Source organism: Colossoma macropomum, unplaced genomic scaffold (genome assembly GCF_904425465.1).
Source record: "Colossoma macropomum unplaced genomic scaffold, Colossoma_macropomum, whole genome shotgun sequence".
Lineage (NCBI taxonomy): Eukaryota > Metazoa > Chordata > Actinopteri > Characiformes > Serrasalmidae > Colossoma > Colossoma macropomum.
Genome location: NW_023494793.1, coordinates 40,861,464 through 40,889,371, shown reverse-complemented (window position 1 = coordinate 40,889,371; position 27,908 = coordinate 40,861,464). Strand labels below are relative to the sequence as shown.

The window sequence follows — 27,908 nt, the reverse complement described above, 5'->3', positions numbered from 1 at the left end:
TAACAGCCTCCACTTTTCTAGAAAGGCTCTCCACGAGATTTTGGAGTGTGTTCATGGGAATTTGTGCCCATTCAATCAAAAGAGCATTTGTGATGTTTACCAAGAAGGCCTGGCTCACAACCGAAGTCCCAATTCATCCCAAAGGTGTTCAGTGGGGTTGGGGTCAGGGCTCTGTGCAGGCCACTGCACTGTCACATCGACCTAAAACACTTTAAAAAATTAAAAATTAAAATAATAACCACAATGTGTTGACAAGTAAATTAACGTGCAAACCAAATAAATACTTTAAACAATGGCTCAGCAGATCAGCCTAAAAATGACAATGTGGTAAATTTTTATTTTAGTTTTAAGTTTTATTCAAACCAAATAAATAGTTTGAATGAACGATTCTTTCAATCAATCATTTTTACAGCCATTTTTTTACAGTGTGGAGCTCCTCCACAATAACTTGTCAAACCTCTTTAAGAACCTCAGCTGGAACAGTAAAGGCTCTTCCCCAAACTGCTGCCACAAAGCTGGAAGAATGAAATTGTTTAAAACGTCTTTGTGTGCTGTACCATTAACATGACCCTTCACTGGAACTAAGGTGCCCAAACCCTGAAAAACAGCCCCAGCCCATTATGCCTCCTCCACCAAACTTTACTGTTGGCACTATGCATTCCGGTAATTAGTGTTTCCCCATCGTCTGCCAAACCCAGACTCGTCCATCAGACTGCCAAACAGAGAAGCGTGGACCAGCACTGTGGTCTACCGCTATGTGGCTGTGCTGTTGCACATAGATGCTTCCATTTCACAATAACACCACTTACAGTTGACAGGGGCAGATCTAGCAGGGCAGAAATTTCACAAACTGACTTGTGGCAGAGGTGGCAGCCTGTGATTGGCTTTAAGTCCCTGAGCTCTTCTGTCTGACCCATTCTACTTCCAGTGTTTGTCTGTGGAGACTGCATTGCTATGTGCTTGATTATATACACTTATTAGCAACGGGTGTAGCTGAAACACCTGAACTCATTAATTAGGAGGAAGGTCCACATACTTTTGGCCATATTGTGTATCTACATATTCAGTCCACAGCAAGTGTTGAAGTTATAAGGAGTGTTTCAGGAGGTGCTGCATAGTGCCAATGAAGTTTGGAGGAGGAGGGATAATCGCCCCCACCCCCTGTTTGACCTCACACACCTACAGAAATTAACTGTGAACCATACCTGTGTGAAATATAATCATACCTATTGTGCAATATTCCATGTGCAATACTTGTAAATACCCTGATAGTGTAAAGATTGTTTTGCTTTTTTTATAGTGTTTATATTGTTAATTTTTGAGAAGGATAGAGTTTTTTTTTTTAGTTTATTTTTTATTTTTATATATATACACTCTTTTCTTGAGTGCCTTGCTCTCCCTTTGCTACTGTAGCACTGTGAATTTCCCCTGTGGTGGGACTAAGAAAGGACTATCTTGGCTCATCTTAACTGATCTGATCTGATCTGATCTTAGGCTGGTCTGCATTTTGAACAAGGCCCAACACAAGGCAGGCAATCAGAACAGAAGCCATCAACCTATCAGTTTTCAAGGTATAGTAATAAAAACCTGCTTAGCATGGAAGAGTTAAAGGGTGGTTTTTTGGTACATGAATATCACTGAACCTCAGGGAACAGAATAAAATGCAGAAGAATGTAGGATATGGGCCATTAAAGAAAGAAGAAAGCCATATACAGCCATCCAGAGTGACATGGGTCTGAGTGAGGACAGCCAGCAGCTACTGAACTCCACTCAACATCACCGTCACTGCGCACAAACACTGTGAGGATGAGTCTAACCAGAGCGCTACATGCTCTCCATCAGAACTTCAGGCTTAAGGCACAGATTCTTCCACCGAAACCCCCACACAACTGATTCACAACATCCACTTCAAACACGCCGCTAAACACCAGCCTCAGAACCACAAACCTCTCTACAAAGAGCAGTAAAGACACGGAAATCTGAGATCACAGAAATGTATATGTACCTATTCTGATTCTAATATTATAGAAATAGGGTGCATTAAATCACTACAACGTAATAGTTTACCGTGGTTATTAACCACATAAACATTCATCTATTATTCAGCTTTTCAATTCACATTTGGAAGGACGTAAATTGCTGTAAATGTGGTAAATGTAGGACACAATACAAAGCAGTATTAAAGGGCCCATATCATTGAAAACCAAACTTCCTTTTTTTAAAGGTTCCGTATGCTGTGTAAACAATGTTAAAGTTCACACAGCATACTGTTCACCCACTGATACAGTCCATATATGGAAGCTAAGCTGCAAAAACAGGCCGTTTTGAATTTGTCATGGTTGTGACATCACATTTACATACAGCTGCCTATTTCCATTGAGGTGATAAGGAGTGCTGTTCCTGCTGAGATACAGGAGTAAAAGATGTGGGGAAAACAATTAAGTTCCCAGCTGCCTGGAAGCAAATTGACCATTACAGCCATCCAAAAGGATCCAACCAATCAGAACAGAGCTCATTTACATGCAACAGTCTTAAAGGCAGAGAAACAAAAACAGCCTGTTTAATGCTAAGGCATAAAAAGAGGTCAGAAAATGGTCAAAACTGAACTGTGACTGTTTTTGGCAGGTAAAACCAGGGCTGCAACTGATGATCACTTTTTAACCATCTATTTCTTGATTAAATGACTTATCTAACAATTATGTATGTCTAAACTTAAACTCATCATCCCAAATATTAAAATACTGTTGTTTACATTACTGTTAGATTTAGTTCTCAGTTCAAAAGGTATGACTTAATGCAAGAATGAAAGTATATACATTAAAAAAAAAAAGGTTTTATTTTCTCAAACACTGAAAAAACCTTTTTTACTGCAATTATCATTCACTGACTATATTTGTTTTATCATTTTTCCTATTTTCTCCATTCTAGTACAAGCTGTCCTGTTTATCCATTCCTCATTTTTGTCACTGTTCAGGATTTTAGAGTATAAGGAAGTGTCTGGCTAACAGCTAATACATCACTGGCTAAGGGCTTTTGCATGAAACATTGCTGTGTTTATGGCTGGTATGAACAACTGGCACATTTATGATCTTATGACTGTAAATCATAAGTGTTGACGCATTCAACTTCGTCCCGAAAGCATCCTAAAACAGATTTAACGTCGCACCAATAAAATCTTTAGTAAATTTAGTAAATTGCTAAAAAGGTATATACAGAAAGTGGGGATGGATGGACCAGTGGGATGGGAAGGGATGGGGAGGGATGGGAAGGGATGGGGTGGGATAGGGAGTGAGGGGGTGGGATTGGGATGGACGGCGAGGGATGGGGTGGGAAAGGTGGTTGTTTTTTCCTTCAGTTCTGTGTTATTGTGATAAAGAGCTGCTTGAGTAACAGAAATCTAATAAAAATGATTGATCACAAACTCCACAAAATCCAACTCATTTTCGCGCACGGACACTTCTTGCAGGCCTGCGGAGGCTAGATTACATTCGTGATTCCTGCTGTTTCTACTTTTAAATATCTTCAGCTCAAAAATTCAACATTAACACATACTTATAAACAGAAAGAACAGAAATCATGAACATAATCTGTGGCATCCATGTGCATGTAAATGAATGGGAGTCAGTGTTCAGCTACACAGTGAAGTTTAGTTCATTTTTACAGTTCACAGTAAATCATAATCATTTCCTAGACCACACTGACAAGTCTGTGTGACCTTAATGAAGAGCTGGACGCAGTTTAAATGGGCTGAAAGAAGTTTTGGGGACATATTTACAAAAAGGATTTGGGTGACTATTGACTCCCAGTGTTTCTTAGCAACATTAGCCTTGAAGTTCCAGTGCTAAACTAAAGAAGCAAAATTTGGACACTGAACGCGTCTCGGCTGATCGACTACACCTGGAGTAAGTGGAAAAACAGGGTAAATAAGAAACTTTACCAAACCATTCCTTTAATATTACAGGCCATAAACTACACATTGACAATCACACGAACGTTTTTATGATCAACATAGTCGACTTTGACGGCTGATGTCGCAGCTCTAATTACAATAACAGAACTTCTGTATTTCCCAGCCCTGCAATGGACAAAAAAACAACACTACAGAGCATCAAACACATCGCTGACCCACCTCCTCCCCCCACCCAATCGACTCTACTCGTTTGAAGTTGACAGCAGGCCAGTGTTTACCACAGGAGAGGCTAGCATCAGGACAAAGCACCAGGTGTGCGAGGCCAGCGCGTGTGTGCGTGCGTGTCCACCCACGAGCCGAGCCGTCGTCTCCGGTCAGTCTTAGGTAAACACTATTTATCTCTCAAGGCTGCAGCAGTGGCTCACACTCTCTCATCAAAGACAGAGAGAGAAAGAGAGAGATATTAAAGGTCCTGCTGAGGTCAGGAGAAGGTAAACACATAGACGTACGCTCCTAGCTTTTATTCTTCGAGCTTTCCTGGATCCTCAACTGTGTGCCCGTCTATAAAGCAGCAATCTGAATATCAATGTTTACAGTGAGTAACCATTAGAACCTTCTAGGCCTTCAGGAAAGGTCCAATGATTTCTGTGAAATAAAAAATACTGTAATTTTTAGTTCATTTTTATTTATTGTAATTATTATGCTGATGTATTTAAACTATGCAATTATAGTAGTAATATTCTTATTTCACTGTTAAGCTTTGGCTGAAATCAAAAGGGTTAAATTCTTGAATCGGCCAACATTAAATGGTCCTATTAGGATGTTTGTCCCTCTGTGGTACTCGCTCACTGGTTAGGCCTTCAGGAGATGAACTGAAGGCCTAACATATCAGATTAACCACTAACATAATAAAGAACTGGAATCAACCCATCAACAAATGTTTTGATTTATTATGGGGTGAAAAAACATCACTTTAGGTCTTCTGGAAGTTCTAGATATGTCACTGGCTGTGAAAATGAGCCGAAATCTAACCAGCTTTCAGTCAGTTGTTAGAAATGGAAAACAGCAGCAGCAGCAGCAGCTCTATGGCGGAACACTGTAGAGTCACTGTAAAACTACTATGAGGTAAAATATATCGCTGCTGTCGTTTTTCAGTTTTTGACATAATTTGAAAATGCCTCTTGCTCTTTACATTGGGTGTAAATTTCATGAAGAATGGACCAAAAGAAATGACCCAAAATGACCTGGAGAAACGTCTGGTTCCATTGACTTACATTAAAAGTAAAGTAGGTTTTTTCCTTCTCCTGTAAAGTTACCATTTTGGAGATATGAGGTTTTCTTCCAACAATGATATGTTAATATCAGTTACAAGGTTCAAACAAAACATGGAATGTCACTTACAAACTTCAAACGCACCTGTTTAATCTAGAACCACCAAAAAATGTTCCTGTGAATCACTGTCAACTTAGTGCTAACACACAACTGGAATCCCATAGGGGAGCTAGTAGAATTACTATCATCACAGTTTTTTCTGCTTGTTTTTGAGCGAGTTTTCATGTTTATGGGCCGAACCGAAGGCCAGGCTCTAACAGTCACGGTTCTCGGTGGATTGATTATATGAAAGGTGCTATATAAAGAAAGATTTGACAGACCTGATTGACACATATAGGGCACAACAGCTGAGTGGTTAGAAAACTCTACCCACACAGGCACACATCTGTGCAGCCCGTTGCACAGCTCTTTTCCACATGAAGGATTTTATTAAAGAGAGCCCACAGCGTGGGAGGGCTGCAACTAAACACTGCAGGCAAAAGGAACCGTTGGCCTGTTGGTGCCCGTGTGTACGCAGCAGTTTCGGTGGTACTGCCCCACCAGGAGTAACCCTACACCCTCTCACACCTGGCACACGCCTGGGCAGGGGCAGAAGAATGTTCCAGTGATAAAGTGGGGCAAAGGCAGTCTCACTGGGGCAGCACAGTCAGTAAGGTTAAGGGCAACAGCAGCAACAGAACGCTCCAGTGGGGCAACAGGGCCAGTAGAATGATTTAGTGGGGAACAGCAGGGGCAATACAACGTTTTGGTGAAGTAGCAGGGGAAGTACAACATTCTGTGGGGCAGTACAGTGTTTTAGTTGGACAGCTGGGGCAGTACAAGGTTCTGTTGGGGCAGCAGGGGCAGTGCAATATTTTGGTGGAGTAGCAGGGACAGTACAACGTTCTGTGGGGCAGTACAATGTTTTGTTTGGGTAGCAGGGACAGTAAAAGGTTCTATTAGGGCAGCAGGTGTAATACAGTGTTTTTGGTTGACAGTGGGGTAGTACAATGTTCTTTTGGGGCAGCCGGGACAGTACAATGTTTTGGTTCGTCAGCAGGGACAGTATATTGTTCTTATGGGGCGGCAGGGACAGTAAAAGGTTCTATTGGGGCAACAGGGCAGTACAATGTTTTGGTTGGACAGCAGGGACAGTAAAAGGTTCTACTAGGGCAGCAGGGCCAATACAATGTTTTGGTTGGACAGCAGGGGCAGTACAATGTTCCAGAGGGGCAGCAGGGACAGTATATTGTTCTTATGGGGCAGCAGGGACAGTAAGAGGCTATACTGAGGCAATAGGGCAGTACAATAATTTGGTTGGCACTAGAAACAGTAAAAGGTTATATTAGGCCAGCAGGGGCAGTACAATGTTTTGTTTGGGTAGCAGGGCAGTGCTATGTTCTGTTGGGGCAGCAGGGGCAGTCCAATGTTCTGGTGGGGCAGCAGGTCCAGTTGAGCAACGAGGACAGCAGAATGTGTGTGTGAGGTAACAGAGGTAATGGAATTTTCTGGCATATGTGTGTGACACGATAGGGAAGTGTGGGTCGTGTCAGAGTGTAGCAGTTGCAACGTCACTAAACCTCAGTGAACAGGACACGTCTGGTCTCACAGACACACACACACACACACACACACACACACACACACACACACACACACACAGTCTGTTCACGCTCCTGAAGTCAAAACGTAAACATCAAGCTCTCAGACGTCTGCTGCACTTCTCTATTACGCAGCTGGCACACTGACATTTGTAAAGTGGTGTGTCTGTGTGCTGCTGTGCATGTACAGTGGGGGTATTAAGGGCCAAAAGATTAATCTTTTCTTACTGAAATGAAGATTTAGAAGAGTGCAGCTCCTATCATGATGCTCCGACCTGTGTACTCCACTGTGGATATGGTGCTCATACACACAACAGAACACGAGGAGCTAAATTATTGCCAAAAAGTTCTGTTTTTGTTTCATCTGACCGGCGTATGTTGTTCCAAAGCAGCTCCGATTTGCCTAAATGCTCATGTGCAGATTTCAGATGTGCATCTTAGCGCTTCTTTTGTAGCTGAGGGGTTTCGTGTGGGGTGTGGGAACAGAGATGATTGCAGTGCAGTTCATCGCTCTGTGTAACTTCTGCTTTCTGGTCACCCTGCAACTCTTTTTAGACTGACCACTGGCTTCTCTCTTACCTCCCTTATCATTCCCTTCATGATCGTCACAAAAACAGAATGCATTAGATAACTTCTATGAGACAATACTGGACCTGCAGCATGTTTAGCCAGACTTTACAGAAGAACAGTCTACAAATTCTGAATGAAATTCTGCTGAAATAACATGTTTTATTGATTTGCTAAGTGAAAATAAGTTAACATCCTCCAGGCCTGCACAATTATTATTTCATCGCCTTATCACATTTGAGATGACTGCAATAATTTAAGCTGTTTAAACGGTCGTTAGATTTTTATAATAATATTAAGCCACAATAAACAAAATGTGAATTGGATGTGCTGAGTTGAGGTAAATAAATGTAATCAAAATGAAGCAGCAAAAGCATTTGTCGAGATATATCATGCAACTTAGTGAAGAAAAAAGGTTCTAACTTCGTGTTCTAACATTTAAGGGGAAGCGCTGAGTAATAAGTGTTTGCTTATATTTTTACTCTGCAGAAAAAGTACGAGCTTTGTTTGACTCTATACATCAAACACTGAGGGTGTTTACATGCACTCAGTAATTTCTGCAGTTATCTGATTATTGAAATGGTCATGTAAGCAGCATACTCTGGTTTCTTAGATCAGAGTGAGGTCTAGAAATCCGATTCAGAAATCTGATGAAGAGAGCTGGGTTTAAGCTCAGTAATCAGATTTCTCAGTTCATGTGAACTCTTACTCTGATTTCTTTCAATTTTCTCAGTCTGCTCATGTGCGGAAACAGACTGCGGTACCGGAAATAAGCAAGAAGCTGAACCGACTACTTGCTTGATAAAATGAAGGATTTAAATACTCTTCATCTTCTAGATGATGTATGTTCATATTTTCAGGTAAAGTGGTGCGATTTCTTTCTTTTACGGTTTTACATTACATTTACATCACGTCTTCTTCTGTGACTTTATTGGCTGGCTGCAAAGCAGAAATCTGATTACTGCACACCTCTGTATTTTTTAATGCACAACTACAGTTTTTACTGAATTTTATATATTGGGGGAAAAATGTGACCTGTGCAAAAATTATGGCACAAATTCTATTTTATGTTTTATGTTTTTCCCAACATATTCAGCAAATACACAGAAATTGTGTACTAAACTTGCAGAAAAATGCCATATTTAAGTAAAGTTTGTTTCCTGTGGAGGATGTGTTAACTTATTTTCACATTTTTTATAGCAAAACGTAGCATCATAATGCATTTAATGCCAGTTGACTCTTACTAAATTCACATCAAACCACTCTGAATGATTTTGTTTTCCTTTCAGTGACTGAATTATGCAGAAATTTTGAAAAATTCCCCTTTGGCAGAAAGAGCCACATTTCTGCTTCAGCCTTATAAGGTTAATACAGAAGTCATGTGACTGAGGCAGGACTGTCACGCACAGACAGATGTGGAAGTGTGTCATTGGGATGCAGCTTAAGCTGTTGGGTAAGACCACGCAACTGACCCACACATACACACACACACACACACACACGCACACACACACGCACACACACACAATCATATCCACAAACTGAAGCAAGTGCACAAAATGAACAAAGAGCCTCAACCAACTCCCAGAACTTACATGCAAAAAACTAAATAATAAGAGTAGCTGTACAAATTATGAGAGTATTTTCATAGAGCAGTTCAGTGTCTTATTTAAAACAGCAATCAGTTAGAGTACACACCCTCACACAGCAGCGTGTAGACGTTCTCGAACAGGCCGCGGGGCTAGGATGTGTCTGCACTAGCACATGCACACATGCACAGCCTAAAGAACTGGCCTGGGCAGGAGCTGAGAGAGAGAGAGAGAGAGAAAACACTCAGCTCTACCAGTCCACAGAGAACAGCAGGTCCCCAACCCCCTCACTGTGTGTCTCTTTTTGCATACCTATGTCCTGAAAATGTCTGGAAAGCCAGAGAAAAGCAGTGTTAAGCTCTGTGCTTTTTAGGTTTAGAGTTACGTTTATGTCAGAGACATTTATTAAATCTAGTCAATCAACCTGCATAAGGAACGGTGAAGTGAAAAAACAGTAGCTTCTAAAAAAGCTGCAGAGAAAATGGAGCTCCTAACAACCACCTGGAAGACCTGGTAGACACCAAAACTGCCCCCATCAGATAAACAGCACTGAAAGCTTTCATCTTTGAGAGAGAGGAGAAAATCAAGCTGCTTCAGATCTGAAAACATCCACAGGTGTTTCTGTCCATCCTTCCACTGTGAGAAGACGACTCAGCGCTGTGGGTCTGAAAGGATGTGTAGCTGTTAAAAAGAACCTCACTGAGAAAAGGAGACGGACACATCAAACAAAGAAGCTGAACGATGGACTGACCACCCCAGAGTCCAGACCTCAACACCACTGAATGTGTTTGATTACTTCAGAAAATGATCAACCAGCTTCTAAGACTGAACTTTGGAGGTGTGTCTGCAGATTCTTTGAGGAACTGAAAGTGAGTCTCCTGAAACAAATGGAAGCTGGAATAAAGACAAAGATGGACACAATAAATACTGAAAAATTGATATTATATTCAGCTGTTAAGCCGTCTGTGTAACTGTTAAATTATTTTTTTTCCTGATGCTGAATAATGAGGTTGATGCTCATTTTAACTGAAAATAAATAAACAGAAAGGTGGTCTCTGACTTTTGCACAGTACTGTCCATAGAGTTACTTATGCATATATATAACATCTATGGCACATATTATTATTATTATTATTATATATAGATTTGATATGCACAGTGATATCAGAATCATACTGGTATTGACAAATAACTGCTTACAAATAATCAGACAGATATTAAAACTTAACAGATATTTCAAACTGATATTCGACGACATATTTATTGTACAGCAGAAGTGCCAAATGAGTGTCAAGTGCCCCCGTAAGTGATGCTGGGCTTCTGCGCTGAAGAAAATCTTTATTATTTTTATTCTTTATTTTTATTATTTATTTTATTTTATCTTTATTACATTTTATTCATTTTACTGCATTTGTAATCCTACATAAAAATAAACAGTCCCAATTTCTACATTAAGTGTCTATGTATCAGCATGAGCAGATTTGCACATGAAAAATATGGTTATCTGCAGCAGCACACAATTCCCACATCGGTGCATCTCTAATATAGGTACTTACAGATAAACAATACATATGGAACATATTATTATTACATATACACTGTTAGAAATTACAGGGTATACGTAATCCACTCCTTACCTTTATTACAGCTTCTCGGAAATAAAGGTACTAAACTGTCACTGGGTCAGTTCCCCTCTTGTCACTGGGGTGGAACTCTCAAGGGTTCATCTCAGTACCTTTAGTCAGGGAACATAACTGAACCATAATCCACTGAAATTATATTCTCTGAGCTGTACTGACTCCACACACCCCGTCTCGTCTCCAGGCTTTTATTTTACTGTTCTGTTTTAAAACATTCTGTTATGAAAAGGTACAAATACGAACTTTTCACCTGGAAAAACTTACTTAAGGTTCACAATCAGACCTTAAAACCACTGTTGTACCTTTGAGGGAACATTTACACTGTTTGTACCTTGATTAATAAAAAATTTACCTGCAGAGAACCTTCATTTCTAACAGTGTGTGACTGTATTATTATTTCTACTACATGTAGGTACTTATATATTACATATGGACTAATCATCTTTGCATATTATTAGAGGACATGCATATGGCCCTGAGTTCTGACATTACATAAAAACGAGAGAGAGAGAGAGAGAGAGAGAGAGAGAGAGAGAGAGAGAGAGCTGAAACTGTACCGTCAAAACATTTACTCTACACAGCAGTGGCTGAAGCACCCCCACCCAACCTGAAACACTTCATCAATCTGACAATCCTGCACGCACACACACACACACACACACACACACACACACACACACACACACACACACACTCACACTCTGTCTTACGTAAGTACACACTCAGAGATATAAACACTGAACAAAGACAGTCAAAACCTCTCACTGGGCCTTATTGTTCCTTGTGTACATGTCTGCACTATTGAGCTCCCTCTCACTCCCTCACTCGCCCTCCTGTTTACAATCTCTCTCTTTCCCTTTCCTACTCATCCTCCCTCTCTATCACTCCCCCTTTCCCCTCGTACCATCTCTATCACTCTTCCATCTTTCCTTCTACAGCTCTTCTTTTTTCCTGTCTCCCTTGCTCCTTCTCTCTCTCTCTCTCTCTCTCTCTCTCTCTCTCTCTCTCTCTCTCTTTCTCTCTCTCTTTCTCTCTCTCTTTCTCTCTCTCTTTCTCTCTCTCTTTCTCTCTCTCTTTCTCTCTCTCTCTCTCTGGCAGAAGTGGTCAGGGTGGATGTGGAAAGTACAGCTTCGCTCTTCAGGATACAAACTCTTCATCCTGCATGAGAGGATGAGAGGATGAGAGAGGATGAGAGAGGATGAGAGGATGTGAGAGGATGAGAGGATGTGAGAGGATATGAGAGGATGAGAGAGGATGAGAGGAAATGAGAGGATGAGAGAGGATGAGAGGATATGAGAGGATGTGAGAGGATGAGAGGATGTGAGAGGATATGAGAGGAAATGAGAGGAAATGAGAGGATGTGAGAGGATGAGAGAGGATGAGAGGATGTGAGAGGATGTGAGGATATGAGAGGATGTGAGAGGATGTGAGGATGTGAGAGGATGAGAGAGGATGAGAGGATGTGAGAGGATGTGAGGATATGAGAGGATGTGAGAGGATGTGAGGATGTGAGAGGATGAGAGAGGATGTGAGAGGATGAGAGGATGTGAGAGGATGTGAGAGGATGAGAGGATGTGAGAGGATGAGAGGATGTGAGGATGTGAGGATATGAGAGGATGAGAGAGGATGAGAGGATGTGAGGATATGAGAGGATGTGAGAGGATGAGAGGATATGAGAGGATGAGAGGATGAGAGGATGTGAGGATATGAGAGGATGAGAGAGGATGAGAGGATGTGAGGATATGAGAGGATGTGAGGATGTGAGGATATGAGAGGATGAGAGAGGATGAGAGGATGTGAGGATATGAGAGGATGAGAGGATATGAGAGGATGTGAGAGGATGTGAGAGGATGAGAGGATATGAGAGGATGAGAGGATGAGAGAGGATATGAGAGGATGTGAGAGGATGTGAGAGGATGTGAGAGGATGAGAGGATATGAGAGGATGTGAGGATATGAGAGGATGAGAGGATGAGAGAGGATATGAGAGGATGTGAGAGGATATGAGAGGATGTGAGAGGATGTGAGAGGATGTGAGAGGATATGAGAGGATGTGAGAGGATGTGAGAGGATGTGAGAAGATATGAGAGGATGTGAGAGGATATGAGAGGATGTGAGAGGATGTGAGAAGATATGAGAGGATGTGAGAGGATGAGAGGATATGAGAGGATGTGAGAAGATATGAGAGGATATGAGAGGATGTGAGAGGATGTGAGAGGATGTGAGAGGATATGAGAGGATGAGAGGATGTGAGAGGACGAGAGGAAGATTTCTAGTATTATACATGCTCAGCTTTCTCTATGGCCCTCAGCTTCACTGCATGAACTTCCCAAACACCTCTGCAGTTGTAGCACCTAAAACCCAGAGTGTTCTGTAACAGCGTTTCAAAACACCAGGAACACATGTTCACATTGGGCAACGGTTGCCCAACATTTTGTGCCCGAGGTGGTTCAGCAAGGCTGACTCTGATTGGTCAATTCATGCAATTGCCTCAGTGGACAATGAGGTGGCTAGTTAAGGACAAGACCAGAGAAATGTGGAGTGAGAGAGAGAGGAGAGAATACAGTGTTACTGTGAGGCAACGCTGGCAGCATAAAGCTTCAGTGAGATAGCAGTGGCAGCAGAATGTTCCAGTGAAACAGTATAGGCAGTAAAACGCTCCAGTGGGGCAGCAGAATGTTGCAGTGTGGCAGCAGAATGCTCCAGTTGGGTGGTAGGGGCAGTAGAATACTCTAGTGGGGCAACAGAAGCAGTAGAATGTTCCAGTAGAGCAGCATGGGCAGTAAAATGCTCCAGTGGGGCAACAGAATGCTGTAGTGTGGAAGTAGAATACTCCAGTGGGGAAGTAAAATGTTCTAGTGTGGCAACAGGGGCAGTAGAATACTCTAATGGGGCAACAGGGCCATAAAACATTTCAGTGAGGCAACATGGACAGCAGAATGTGCCAGTGGAGCAGTACAGGCAGTAAAATGCCCCTGTGGGATGTTGTAGTGTGGCAGATGAATGCTCTAGCGGGGCAGCAGATTGTTCTCATGGGGCAACAGGGGCATTAGAATACTCTAATAGGGCAGCAGGGGCAGTAAAATGTTCCAGTGGGGCAGCAGGGGCAGAGGAATGTTCCAGTGGAGCAGTATGGGCAGTAAAATGCGTGCCCCCTTTTACCCTGTTCTTCAGTGGTCAGGACCCCCATGGACCCTCACAGAGCTGGTACTATTTGGGTGGTGGATCATTCTCAGCACTGCAGTAACACTGACTTGGTGGTGGTGTGTTAGTGTGTGTTGCGCTGGTCTGAGTGGATCAGACACAGCAGTGCTGCTGGAGTTTTTAAACACCTCAGTGTCACTGCTGGACTGAGAATAGTCCACCAACCAAAAATATCCAGCCAACAGCGTCCGGTGCGCAGCGTCCTGTGACCACTGATGAAGGACTAGAGGATGACCAACACAAACTGTGCAGCAGCAGATGAGCTATCGTCTCTGACTCTACATCTACAAGGTGGACTGACAAGGCAGGAGTGTCTAATAGAGTGGACAGTGAGTGGACACAGTGTTTAAAAACTCCAGCAGCACTGCTGTGTCTGATCCACTCGTACCAGCGCAACACACACTAACACACCACCACCACATCAGTGTTACTGCAGTGCTGAGAATGACCCACCACCCAAATAGTACCTGCTCTGTGAGGGTCCATGGGGGTCCTGACCACTGAAGAACAGGGTAAAAGGGGGCTAACAAAGTATGCAGAGAAACAGATGGACTACAGTCTGTAACTGTAGAACTACAAAGTGCACCTATATAGTAAGTGGAGCTGATAAAGTGGACAATGAGCGTAGCTCACACTCGGGTATGAAGTGTTTTGGAGGGTCTTGAAAACCTGGTCTTCAGAATTCACACCATGGTCACACCCTCACTCAGCTGTCTACAGGTTTTAAGATAATGTGGTTAAAAGACTTCCTTTGCTCTCTTGAACCGCTCATCACTGACACCCTGAAACTTCCTCAGCAACATGGTCAGGGTTGCCAGGTGGGGCAGGAACGCCCGAAATAACATTTTATGCTACTTGCTATGACACTGAGTGCGTTTACATCCGATAGTAATCTGATTATTGAAATGGTCATGTAAACAGCACGCTCTGGTTTCTTAGATCAGAGTAAGGTATAGAAATCTGATTAAGAAATCTGATAAAGAGAGCTGGATTTGAGCTCAGTAATCAGATTTCTCAGTGCACGTGAACTCTTACACTGATTTCTTTCAGATTTCTCAGTCTGAGCATGTGCAAAAACAGACGGCGGTACCGGAAATAAGCGAGCAGCTTATTTCACTCCAGAAACACTTTAGGAGAGATGCAGAAACCAAATACGTGCTTGACGAAATGAAGGATTTAAATATTCTTCATCTTCTAGATGATGTTTGTTCATATTTTCAGCTAAACTGGAGCGATATTTAAAAAAAAGCCGCATGAAGTTTATGTTACGTCCTCTTCCGTGAGTTTATTGGCTGCTTGCAGAAACCTGATTACTGTCTGGCTCATGTAGACCCGGAGTTTTCCACTATCTGATTACTCAAGTGCATGTAAATGCTTTGATCGGATTACTGACTAAATCAGATTTTCTGAAGCTATCGGATTATTAAGTGCATGTAAAACACACTAATTGTTTATCAGTGGTTACTTTGTACTAGTTCAAGTTTCATTAATAATAACAATAATAATAGTAATAATAAGAAGAAGAAGATGATGACAAGAAAATCATGTTTCATTTAATCATTAAAGTGAAACACATCTTGAATTTTCCTTAATCTTACAGAATATTTGAGATAATATTCGATAGAATATTTAAAAACGAAACTATTTGCTAGTAAATACTTTAAAATCGCAACTGCAACGTCCATCAGAAAAAAATAACTGAATACGTTCCACACGTGAAGCACTCTAACTGCTGTCACGCCACCTTTCAAAACTGTCTGTCAGTGTGTGTCAGAGTTAGGAACTCAGTTCTTCCTTTATGTGTGTGTATGTGGTTAAACTGTTTGTGTGTGTGTGTGTGAGAGACCACTGAGCCCTGCCACAGTGTGCATGTGTGTGTGTGTGTGTGTGAGTGTGTGTGTGAGAGACCACTGAGCCCTGCCACAGTGTGCATGTGTGTGAGTGTGTGTGTGAGTGTGTGTGTGAGAGACCACTGAGCCCTGCCACAGTGTGCATGTGTGTGTGTGTGTGTGTGAGAGACCACTGAGCCCTGCCACAGTGTGTATGTGTGTGTGTGTGTGTGTGTGTGTGTGTGTGTGTGTGCATGTGTGAGAGAGAACACTGAACTTGGCTCCGTATGTGTGGCTCTATTCTTGACCTCGGGCAGCAGCACAGCAACTGACTCATGCAGCCACTGCTACAGCCGGCCTCGCCTGCCCAGCCTGCCCCAGCGCTGCGTATAAAAACCATAATCATATCATCTATGACATTTCCATATGACAGGAAGTGACAGTTTGTTAGGTCTGTTTACAGACACTTTTCTAAAGGGAATGGAAACGAATGGACTGCAGTGATTAGGTGCTTTAAACAATGGGCTCAGAGTCAATACCTTCATAAAACAATGCAGCTTAATGTTCCTTTGCTTTTTTTCCTGTGTACAATTAGCCACGACTACCGTCTCCCTCTGTTTCCAATAAGGACAAACAGTGTAACGTAACCACAGAAGAGCATGTAGACTAACCATGGAAAAGGGTGTAGCATCACCATGGACAAGCGTGTAACGTAACCATGGACAAGCATGTAGAGTAACCATTTAAGTGTAGCACTGCCACAGAACTGTGTATAATGTGAGCACTGAAATGGCTGTAGTGCATGGAAGTAGGTAAAGTGTAACCTGAGCATGTACTAACAGTAATTACTGTTAAATAACTACAATGAATTATTCAGTTTGTAATATGAATTATTCTGTATCTACTACGAAGTATTCTGTATCTAGTGACTACTATGAATTGTACAGAAACTACTACAAATTATACAGTATCTACTACGAATTACACAGTATCTACTATTAAATATTCAGTAACTACTATGAACCATTTAGTAACTGCTACGAAATATTCAGTACCTACTACAAAATATGCAGTATCTACTATTAAATATTTAGTATCTACTACAAATTAAATCAGTAACTACTACAAATTATTTAGTATCTACTAGAAATTATTCAGTATCTACTATGAATTATTCAGTATCTGCTACAAATTATTTAGTATCGACTATGAATTATTCAGTATCTACTATGAATTATTCAGTATCTACTACAAATTATTTAGTATCTACTACAAATTATTTAGTATCTACTAGAAATTATTCAGTATCTACTATGAATTATTCAGTATCTACTACAAATTATTTAGTATCTACTACAAATTATTCAGCAACTACTACCAATTATTCAGTATCTACTATGTATTATTTAGTGCTGCTATGAAATGATTGTGTAATTTCTGCCCACATGCAGACCCACAGAATGTAAACAATTAAAAATAAGTGAAGTATTTTCTTGAAGGAGTGTTTTCTTTTCTCCAGCGCTGTGTTTTTTGCTTATGTGTCCTCATGTGGCCTTGATGTGAATGTGAATGTGAATGTGTCACACATTTGTTCCTGCAGGGTGAAGTCATGCTGAAGGTGTGTGTGTCTTTGTGTGTGTGTCTTTGTGTGTGTGTGTGTGTGTGCGAGAGAGAGACTAAAATACAGACGGGACTCTTGTTGTTTTGATGTAGAACATCATTCGGATGTCTCTGGTCAACATGGCAGCATGTCTGCCCTTTCACCCAGAAGCACGCCTGCTTTCCTGAGTTTAAAAAAGCCTGCACCAGAATCTTTATAGACTTAAAATACTCAAACAAAAGCACTGATCTGAGTTCAGTCTACACGATCAGCAGCCTAAATTCTGTGTACCTGTTCGAAGCGAACTGCTGAAGTGTCTCTCGAAGTTTCCCTGCAGCTATACGAGGGCGTGGCTGCAGCTGATATGAAGTGATAGAGGTGCCGCTGGTGTTACGTGCCGTGGGTGTCAGTTATGTAACTGTAACGACATAGCTGAAAGCAGAACATTTCATAGGAGCTTTTCTCAGACAGAAGCAAAAGTATGGGCACCTTAAAAAGCACAAATCGCTTAAAAGGGTCCACTTCAACATTTTTCTTGTATTTTATTTTTTCTCTTGAAATCCACAATAACACTGGTGCAGTTTTATGCACCAAATATGGTCCAAATTCATTTTCCAACATCTCTTTATCTCATATAAATCATTTTTTGTTGCTGTGCTGTTAAGACTGATGTATCATGTAAATGAGCTCTGTTCTGATTGGCTGTGACGTATTGTGACTCATTCAGAGAGCAGTCAGAGCTGAAACACTCCTTTGAACTTCAGTCTGAGTGGGCGGAGCTAAACTGCTGTGGATATATGTAAATAAGTTTGTTCTCACAACATCACATTCAAAAAGGGCAGCTTAGTTTGAAACTAACAATGTTTATTTATTACTTCAAACATCTTTCAAGGGAAATTTGGTTTTCCAAAATAAGAGCCCTTTAAAATTATACCAAAACCCAAGTGTGCAAAACGGTCCAGACAGCCCTTCTAATCAGAGAGTTCAGCTACTGTAAGCGTTGCTAACTCTGTTCTCTGGAGTGATGGAGCTCCATCCAATACCTTTGGGATGAGTTTGTGATCCAGAAATGATCGTCCAACATCAGTACCAGAGTAATGGTCTTGTGGCTGAATGCAATCAAATCCTCACAGCAATATTCAACATCTAACCTTCACAAAAGAGTAGAGGCTGTCACTGCAGCAAAGGGGGAAAATATAAAATGTAAAATCACTCTAAACAGCCTGACATGGACCAGTCACATATTCAGATCAATGATTTTAAGACTGACCGACTCTCAGGTGACCGAATCGCTTCAACTAATAAAGCCACAATTATGGAGTTCTGTGTGTTTCAAATGCAAACCGGTCATTTTCTCCCATTTAATCAAAACATTGACCAACGTGGAGATTTACCAGCTTTCTGCCTTGGATCATGGTACGTGTGATCAATGAGACTGGCTCAGTTCCACATAAGTCCTGATACAATAATAATACTAATTACACTAATACTAATACTAATACTAATATTACTACTACTACTACTACTACTACTATTATTACTACAACAACAACAACAACAACAACAACTACTACTACTTATACTACTACTACTACTACTACTACTAATAATAATAATAATAATAATAATAATAATAACAACAACAACAACAACAATAACAATAACAACAACATGCCAAAAATAATTGCACACAAACATAATAGTACTATGGATAGTTTTTCTTCTTCTTATTATTATTATTATTATTAAGGGTGTTTCTTATTTTTATTATATTATTATTGTTGTTGTTATTGCTGCTAATAATGTTTTAATTAAGCCTGTCAAAAGTTTTACATGATTGTCTAAGTAATGTTTGCTTATTGAAGGTTAACAACACCTTTAGAGGGCAGCAGTGTGCAACGTTTGTTTATTTGATGTTTGTTGACAGTGGTGGTGATAGGAACCAGACGTCTGAAGTGCCGTATGCCTCTAAAAGCTCCCTCATAGATAGTTATTACATTAAATGGTTAAAAACATGCTGCTTGATGATGTCTGACACATTGTTTTAAGACAAGATTTTGTCCTTTTGTTTAAAAAATTAAATAAGTTAAAACATTCATGGTTCATAGGTACATGCAGGGCCTTATATTTGCGGATTTTCCACTCTTTTACCATCATCAACGTTACATATTTAAAAAGAAGACGTGTAGGTTCACTGGTGGTTTTGGATAGTAAATAAAATGGCTATATTAGTGTTATACACATGGCGACCCCTGGTTCCCTTCACCACCACTGTAAAGAAATCAGTCAGTAAGTTTCTCTACAATCAACCATTTCACACCAAACCACTCTGATTTATGTTGTTTACATCACAACAACTGAATTAGAAGATTCATTAGAATTAGAATATTTAAAAAATTAGTGGAATATCCTTTAATATGCGTATCCTAATGCTCCTACTGTAGTGCATCACTGGAACAGACACAGGCCAGCGTGGGGGTCAGTGTGGAGACGGTAAGTGTGCGTTAGGCAGTGACAGCATACAAGAGTCAAACAGATCGTATTGTACTGCCCTTGTGTTTTCAGCGTGGCGTAGCCTACCTCACGACTACCTCATCTAACAGCAGAGTCAGCAGAGTGAAAAATCACTGCAGTCTCAGTGTCTCTCGCTCTCTCTCCCTCACTCTCTCTCTCTCTTTTGTTCCTTTTAACACAGTGTAATGGGGATCACAGTCTTTCCATCACAAACACAAACACTAACAGTCATGGGAACATCCCACATAAAGGCCCCAGTAACTATGGAAACCTCCTCTCCTCGTGATGTCACCGTGACATTGCATCATAACCTGACAAGCCAAATTAGGTCGGCTCCTCCTAAAAAACAAACACACACACACACACACACACACACACACACACACACACACACACGCACACGCACACACACGGAGTGGAAAATGAAAGATAGGAGAGAAGCTGGAAATGGAGACGGGAGAGGAGGAGAGAAGAAGAGAAGGGAGGAGAAGAGAAGACAGGACAGGACAGGGGAGGAGAAAGAAGGAGAAGGGAAGAGAGAGGAGGAGAGGGGAGGAAAGGAGAGCTATAGTAAAGAGCTGGAAATGGAGGAGAGGAGAGGGGAGGAAAGGAGAGGAGGAGAGGAGGGAAGAGGAGAGGAGGGGAGAAAAGAGAAGAGGAGGCCCAAAAGGCTATTAATAGTCGTCGGCGCTGTGAATGTGTGTGTTTCCTCTTTACGTAAGAGTGAATCGTGCTCTAGTACCCTACTACTACACATCCACCGCGCCGCAGAGAGACAGACGGAGGCGGCCTGATCGAGACAGACCAATACACACAACATCCACAGGATAAAAGCTGAATCATCTGAGCCGTCTGTCTATCTTTACATCTGTATATGAAGACGGATATATATTTTCTAAGTGAAAACGCAACACATCCTCAACACATCCTCAACACATCCTCAACACATCATCAACACAGCATCAACACAGCATCAACACAGCATCAACACATCCTCAACACAGCATCAACACAGCATCAACACATCCTCAACACAGCATCAACACATCCTCAGCACAGCATCAACACAGCATCAACACAGCATCAACACATCCTCAACACAGCATCAACACATCCTCAACACAGCATCAGCACAGCATCAACACAGCATCAACACATCCTCAACACAGCATCAACACAGCATCAACACAGCATCAACACAGCATCAACACAGCATCAACACATCCTCAACACAGCATCAACACAGCATCAACAAGGAACACTTTTTTCTTCAAATTTCATATTTACGCTGTTAGTTTTCCATGTGCCAATTGTTTCTTTTGTTTGTTTTTGTTTTTTTTGTACTCTGGTGTGGCGACACAGGTGGCAGCGTGGATGAGGCGGGTTGGATGAGGGAGGGCAGGGTGGATAAGGGTAGGTGGGATGGGTTTATTTGGACTGTGAGGGTTGGGATGGCTTATTATTTGGTGAATTTGGGGTTATTGTCAGGAATAACTAGACAAAATCTATGCATGTATCTTGTTTCTGCTTTCTAAGCCTTTTTTCCTGCTTACCCAATAAACAGAACGGTCAAAAAAAAAAAGAAAGAAAGTGTGTGTGGTGTATGTTCACATGGGGTCTCAATGACACATTTTTCAACACAGCCAAAAATAAAAGTGCCCGAATATGTGACGCGTTTTTATCACTGCTTACTTTTTAAAATAATTTTAAAGCTCCAGTTTAGCCTTTGCATTGTGTTAAAATTTCATGATGAAAGAACCAAAAGTGATCCAAAATTACTTGGAGAGAAGATTTTACATTTAATTCGTTTACAAGTCCTTCTCCTGTACAATTACTATTTTGGAGATACGAGGTTTCATTTTCTGACCATGACAACATGTTAAAGCTGCACTACACTGTAAAAAATGAGGTCAGCTCAACTTAAAATGATATCGTAACTGATTACATGGCTTTTCTTGAGTTGACTCAACTTGAAGACACCAGAGTTCACCCAACTCAAACTTCTTAGAGTCCAAATTTCTAGGTCTGAATCTCAGGTAGATAAACAAAACTGAATTTGCAGTTTTTACTGGAGGTTCCCCACCAGCTGGCGCTCCTTCTATCACACAGTCCTATCTGGCATATTTTCTTGCGCATCTGGACAGCTGTGGTATTACTGGGATTCAAACTCACAACCTCCTGATGTCAGGATGAATTATTAGACAGACACACCACATGAGACGATGCCTTGCTTTAAAGTAAAAACAACAAATATTTTCTCAATTGTATTAAACATTTGTAGACACAAAATCTGAGCTGCTTCATGTGTTCCTGAGTGGTGCAGTGGAATGAGCCGTCACCCCAACAGGAGGTTGTGAGGTTGAACCCTAGCGATGCTATAGCCATCTGTAAGTGTGTACCCAAGAGGAAAAATGTCCAGCAGGATTGTGTGATGGAGAGATGGCTGGCTGGTGGCGAAGTTCAGTCTAACAGAGACGCAGAACTAAAAAATTAAGAGACTTTTTGACTCAACTAAGAAGTTTGAGTTGGGTGAACTTGGTGTCCTCAAGTTGAGTCAACTCAAGAAAAGCCATGAAATCAGTTACTATATCAGTTCAAGTTGAGCTGATCTCTCATTTTTAACAGTGTATGCATGTTTTGGGGATCTGTGGAAAGCTTGGGTGGAAATGTGTAATCGCAACCAATGAGCGGAAGAACATTTTGTGACGTGGGCTGTGCTTCGGACCCCTTCCCCGAGCGGATGAACCTGATGATTGCAGGCATGTTAAAAGAGAATTCAAAGAGAACTCAGTGAAACTTGGTGAAGGACGTGTCCTCTGAAAATGATCTACTGTTGTTATCAGATCTACATCAGTGTAATGTTGATTTTATTTGAGGCCTAAACATCGAGCTGGACCTTCTTTTTGAGTCTGTGTGTGTGACATTAATGTGTAAAGACGCATGACGTGGTGTGAAAAACTAAATCTGGTGGTGTAAAAACTAAAATCTGACCTGACACCTCTGACTTTCATATGATCGTTTAAATGAACACACCATATTTTAGCCTTTTTTCTATCCTGACTCAGTAACACTTCTTTCAATATTACCAAAAAATCTTACATAATGCTTCTAATGTTAATGATAATATGTTAAGGTTTACACTGTGCACTCACATGCCTTCACACATAGTGGTGCCCAGGGGTGTAACAATGCACATGTTTTCAGATGTGACGAATTTCAATGATGTGTTAAAATGTTAAAAATGACTGTACAGGGCTCCAATTATGTACCACACACATTTGTTTGGCTGAGATAAACTGAAGTTCTCCATTCTCTAACAAAGTCCTTTAACTCCAGAAATCACAGCCCTCAGAATAGGCCCTTTTCACAAGAAACAGAAGTACATAAATGGTAAAACAAGTTCCGCTATTGCCTTAAGGACAGCAACTAACCTCAGAAATACAGACGTTCATATCACTTCAGCCACCACAGAAAGGTGTCTCACTTTATCTGTGTCAAATTGTAAAGATAATAATTTGAGGATGTGACCAGAACCGCTGGGAAACCAAACACACAACGATATGGGAGTCCAAACTAAATAAAGGATGTAAATGCTTTGTGGAAAAATCCCTTCACAGCTATCAGGGCACAGTAAGGTCAGCTAAAATCTACAGTGATAAATTGATGAATCGATGAAAAGAACTATCAAAACACTAGATTAGCCATGTTAGCTGGAGATGCTGAAACAGTGTGCTAAAAATAAACTAGTTGGCAAAAAAGCTTAACACGCACACACGCCAGCAGGTGGCGCACCAGGTCGTCATGGTCCGTAACGCCACTGTACACGTTTTACTCCAACACCAGCTCCAGTGAACGAACATCTACCCACTGAGCACTCGCTCTCTCAGATACTGACAGCTTTGGAGGGAGAAAATAACAACTGTTCCTCCGAAAGCGGCTACAGCAGCACCTTTAAAGCACAGCGGTGAGAGGCTGACACAGAGTTTCTTTCACTCCATATGACAAAGTTTATTTCTTTATTCACTGCACAGACTCATTTTTCGTCTAGCAGACAAACCACTGAAACTGAGATAAGGTTGTTTTTCCTGAAACTCGAACACTTGATTAAGCTGTACACAATCTACTCATCATTGTTGTTATTGTTGTTGCTGTAGTGGAAGCAGCATTGCCCTGCAACGACAACGTCCAGCAGAAAAAAAATGTGGAAGTGTTAAAAAAAGGGCCTATTGATTTACAACAGGCCCATCTGAATGTGGGCGAGTGCATAATATAAGCCCCTCCCACTCCCTGTCCACTTTACTCTGAGAGGCTGCCTCAAATACTGAAGTCTGGTCACTAACAGAGGTACGCATACACACACATACACATACACATATACATACATATACATATATATATATATATATATATATATATATATATATATATATATATATATATATACACACATATATATATATACACACACACACATATATATATACACACACATATACACACACACACAGACAGACACACACACACACACATATGTATATACACATATATATACATACTGTGTCTTCTTAGGGACCCCCACGCCTCCACCCTAACATACACATACACACATTGTATATCTATATTAAAGGACCTAAATCTGAGCTAAAAAAAGATGTCAGTATAAACCTATATATAAAGTGTAAAGATCCACCCTGGAGGGCCGGATGTCTCTGCTCAAACACACCCACAGAACCTGGCATTTAATAGATGAGTAACACACTTTCACCTCCACTACTGCCATATATTAGCTAGTGAGCAGCTGTATTAGTTCACACTGCAACTGCGATGAATGTGAACTCCAAGTTCACTGACAAATTAAAATCTCACAATTAAAATTAAGCAAAATTACCTTTTAATATCCTGCAAAACTGCCAGCTGTTCTTCACAGTGTGTGAAAACGTCAGGATGAACGGATTAAACGAAACGGTTCAAAATTGCATGGAAAAAAAACGAAGACAACACAGAATAATGTAGGATTTCATTAAAATTGCTGCTATTATCATTGGAAAATTGTACTTTTTCAAATTGCAAATTTCATCTAAAAATGATTAATCATTCCGCCCTAATTGCGCCACTTGGGGGGTCGTCCTTTTTAACGGCACGACTGAAAAATCTGGATATGAATCTGAACGTTTAGCATGAAAATAACATTTAGAACACAAACAAACACATTGCTGTAAAGGAATCAATGAAAAATGCCAAAATTAGAGGTCATTAACAAAAAGACACAAAGAATTCTGGGTAACCCCACCTCCAGCGCTTTAATATTTATATTATTTTCGACTGACAGTTTCTACTCTTCGAGTTTAAGATGTGTGGCCATTCAGAACTGACAATCATGTAATATTATATCATGTACAGAAGTACAAAATTAAAATATATAAAATATGAATATTAAATTATATCAGTCGGTATTACCGGTTATGGGAATTTTGATTATCTTTATCGGCCACAAATCGTTCGTATCAGTCGGGATATTTAGTGCTGAGCTTTGATAAGAACAGAGATTATGCACAAGCAGTTTGTCACAGTATTTTTAAAAATACTAATCAACGACTATGAACACCGTGATTTGTATTGTTTTTTTAATGAATGCACTAAACAGGACTAATTATGCTCTTTGTAGTGAAACAGGTAGTTAGTCAGGGTTCTTTAAGCAGGAAAAATATCCACCCACTCCCAGGAAAAGCATACTGTTCATCAAAATAACAATAAAATATTGTCATATTGCCCACCTCTATATCCATGTGCCGTAACAACTGTCTTGTGGCATACTATGATAAAATATGAAGATATATCAGGGCTGGGCAATATGAAAATGTTTATTGTAATGGTAACAAAATGTTTCACAATACAAAACAATAGTAAACCTGCATGTTTACTACAAAGAGAGCAAAATTAGTCCAGTTTAACTGGATTTAGTGCAACACTTTGTGAAATATGGAATAAAAACTGCTGTATTCATCATTTTTGGTAGTATTATTTTAAACATAGTACTACTATACTACTTCATACTTCAGACGCTTCTTTCATTTCTCCTCTTTATTTTCAGTTTTTGTTCTTCTTTCAAGCTACAGTGTTTCAGTTTGTTTTATATATATATATATATATATATATATATATATATATATATGCACATATATTATATATATATGCATACATATGTAATATATATATATATATATATATATATATATATATATATATATATATATATATATATATAGTATGTCATGTCGTGTGTGTGTGTGTGTGTGTGTGTGTGCGTGTGTTGACTGAGTGGTCCTCCCTGCTTGTCTGGCTGCTGCTAACGGCATCAAAACAGAATTGCACAAACTTGCCAACGTGAAACCAGCCAGCAGAGAATCCACATCAGCATGCAAACGCAGGAACAGCCTCCAGCCATTTTCATGGTTTGCTAATTAACTCAGCATTTTTGACTGCAATAAATAAGGATCCTGAGATGTTGCTGTGCTGCAGGAGCGCTCGAGTGGAGTCGGGCTGCTTACAGGGCACGTTTAAAGCCCGAATACACACATTCACACCTCCGCTCTGTAGAAAGGCGCTGAGAGAACCGAGCCCTGGGAGAAGCTGCTGCAGCGGGCGGGCTGCAGCGCAGCGGTGTCCAGCTGCGGAGACAGACAGTGGGAGCATTGTGTGCGTGCGGGGGACACACATATACACACAGACACACACATACACAAACACACACACACGGCTTGCGTGCATGCCAACCCCGGTGCCCTGTGTTTTGATTGCTCTCCACTCCGGCCAGGCGAGGCCTAGTGATGAAGCTGCGGCTACAGATGATTAATTATAGCAAAGGTGGGGAGAAGCGCAGCCGCGGAAAACGGCAGCCGACAACAAGCAAACAACAACAGAAGGACATTTGGCTACCAGAGGCTGTGAGGCCAGAGACCCACCGATTTCACCGCGCAGAGAAGATCTTTTATTATCCGTATGAGAGCAGGGGGGACTCACTGGGCTCCTCCGGTTCCTCCGGCTGCTCTCCGGGGCTGTGTGTGCCGCTATAGCCGGGCTGGAGCTCCGCAGGCTCAGCGAGCAGCTCCTCCTCACCGCCGCTCCGGCGCTAACGCTGGTACTGCTGCTTCTGCTGCTCTACTCTGGATTTGCCCGAAAACCGAAGCCATCTTACAGCAACTAGAGCCGGGAGCCAATCACAGGCCCGAGCGTAAGAGAGGGGCGTGGTGTAGAACTAGGGAACGCCCACTCCCCCATTACATTTATTGATACACTCACATTATTAGGTACACCTCCCTTGTATCTACACCTCATTGGCCACTTCATCAGGCCTGCTAATCAAGCAGGATCTTACAGGCCCCAAAAAGGGATTAATGGGTTTTGCCGTATAAAAATTAGCTTTAATAAATTAAAAAAATGACAAAGCTTTATTGTTATTGAGTCTCCCACAAGCCCTGCGATGGACCGGTGACCTGTCCAGAGTGTATCCTGCCTTCCAAACAGTGACTGCTGGGATAGGCTCCAGCTCCCCCCGTGACCCAGAAGGATAAGCGGCTTAGGTGCGTGTGTGTGAGTCTCAAACAAAGTTGATGCCTTCAAGGCATCCCACTCCATCCACTAACGTCTAATGCTAACCTAGATGTTTACATTACCCTACCTATTTTAGATTTTGAGCTGACTGTTCAGAAACTGGATCTTTGAGGAGCCCAGTGAAGATTTCAGAGGGTCCGGTCACTGCAGGACCCTCTGCGCCATGGGTCCCAGTTGTGAAGGTCTACCATAGATACCCAAGAAGGTTATCATATAGATCCACTTTGCACTTACAGACTGTAGTCTGTTTCTCTGCATAACTTGTTATCCATTTGTCCTATTCATCCATGGTCAGGACCCCCATAGGACCACGACTGAGCTGGTATTATATGGGTGGTGGATCATTTTAGTGTCTGGACTGAGAATAGTTCACCAACCAAAAATATCCAGCTAACAGCGTCCTGTGGCTAACGTGCTGTGACCACTGACCACAAAATGCAGCAGCAGATGAGCTATCTTTATATCTTTACATCTACAAGGTGGACCAACAAAGTAAGAGTGGACAGTGAGTGAAAACAGATCAGATCCACTCG

The 27,908-nt window shown here is 41.2% G+C and overlaps 1 protein-coding gene across 2 annotated transcripts in view; it reads right to left on the bottom strand.

The window, feature by feature from the left end:
- Positions 1 to 26,903, bottom strand: part of zgc:92140 (uncharacterized protein LOC447854 homolog) — a 58,717-nt gene extending 31,814 nt beyond the window's left edge. Inside the window, exon 1 of one of the 2 annotated variants that reach the window (XM_036579558.1) lies at positions 26,727 to 26,903. The gene's annotated coding sequence lies outside the window, so the exon portion shown is untranslated. The remainder of the gene's footprint in view (positions 1 to 26,726) is intronic. The other variant, XM_036579559.1, reaches the window with a different exon arrangement.
- Positions 26,904 to 27,908: the final 1,005 nt, after the last annotated feature.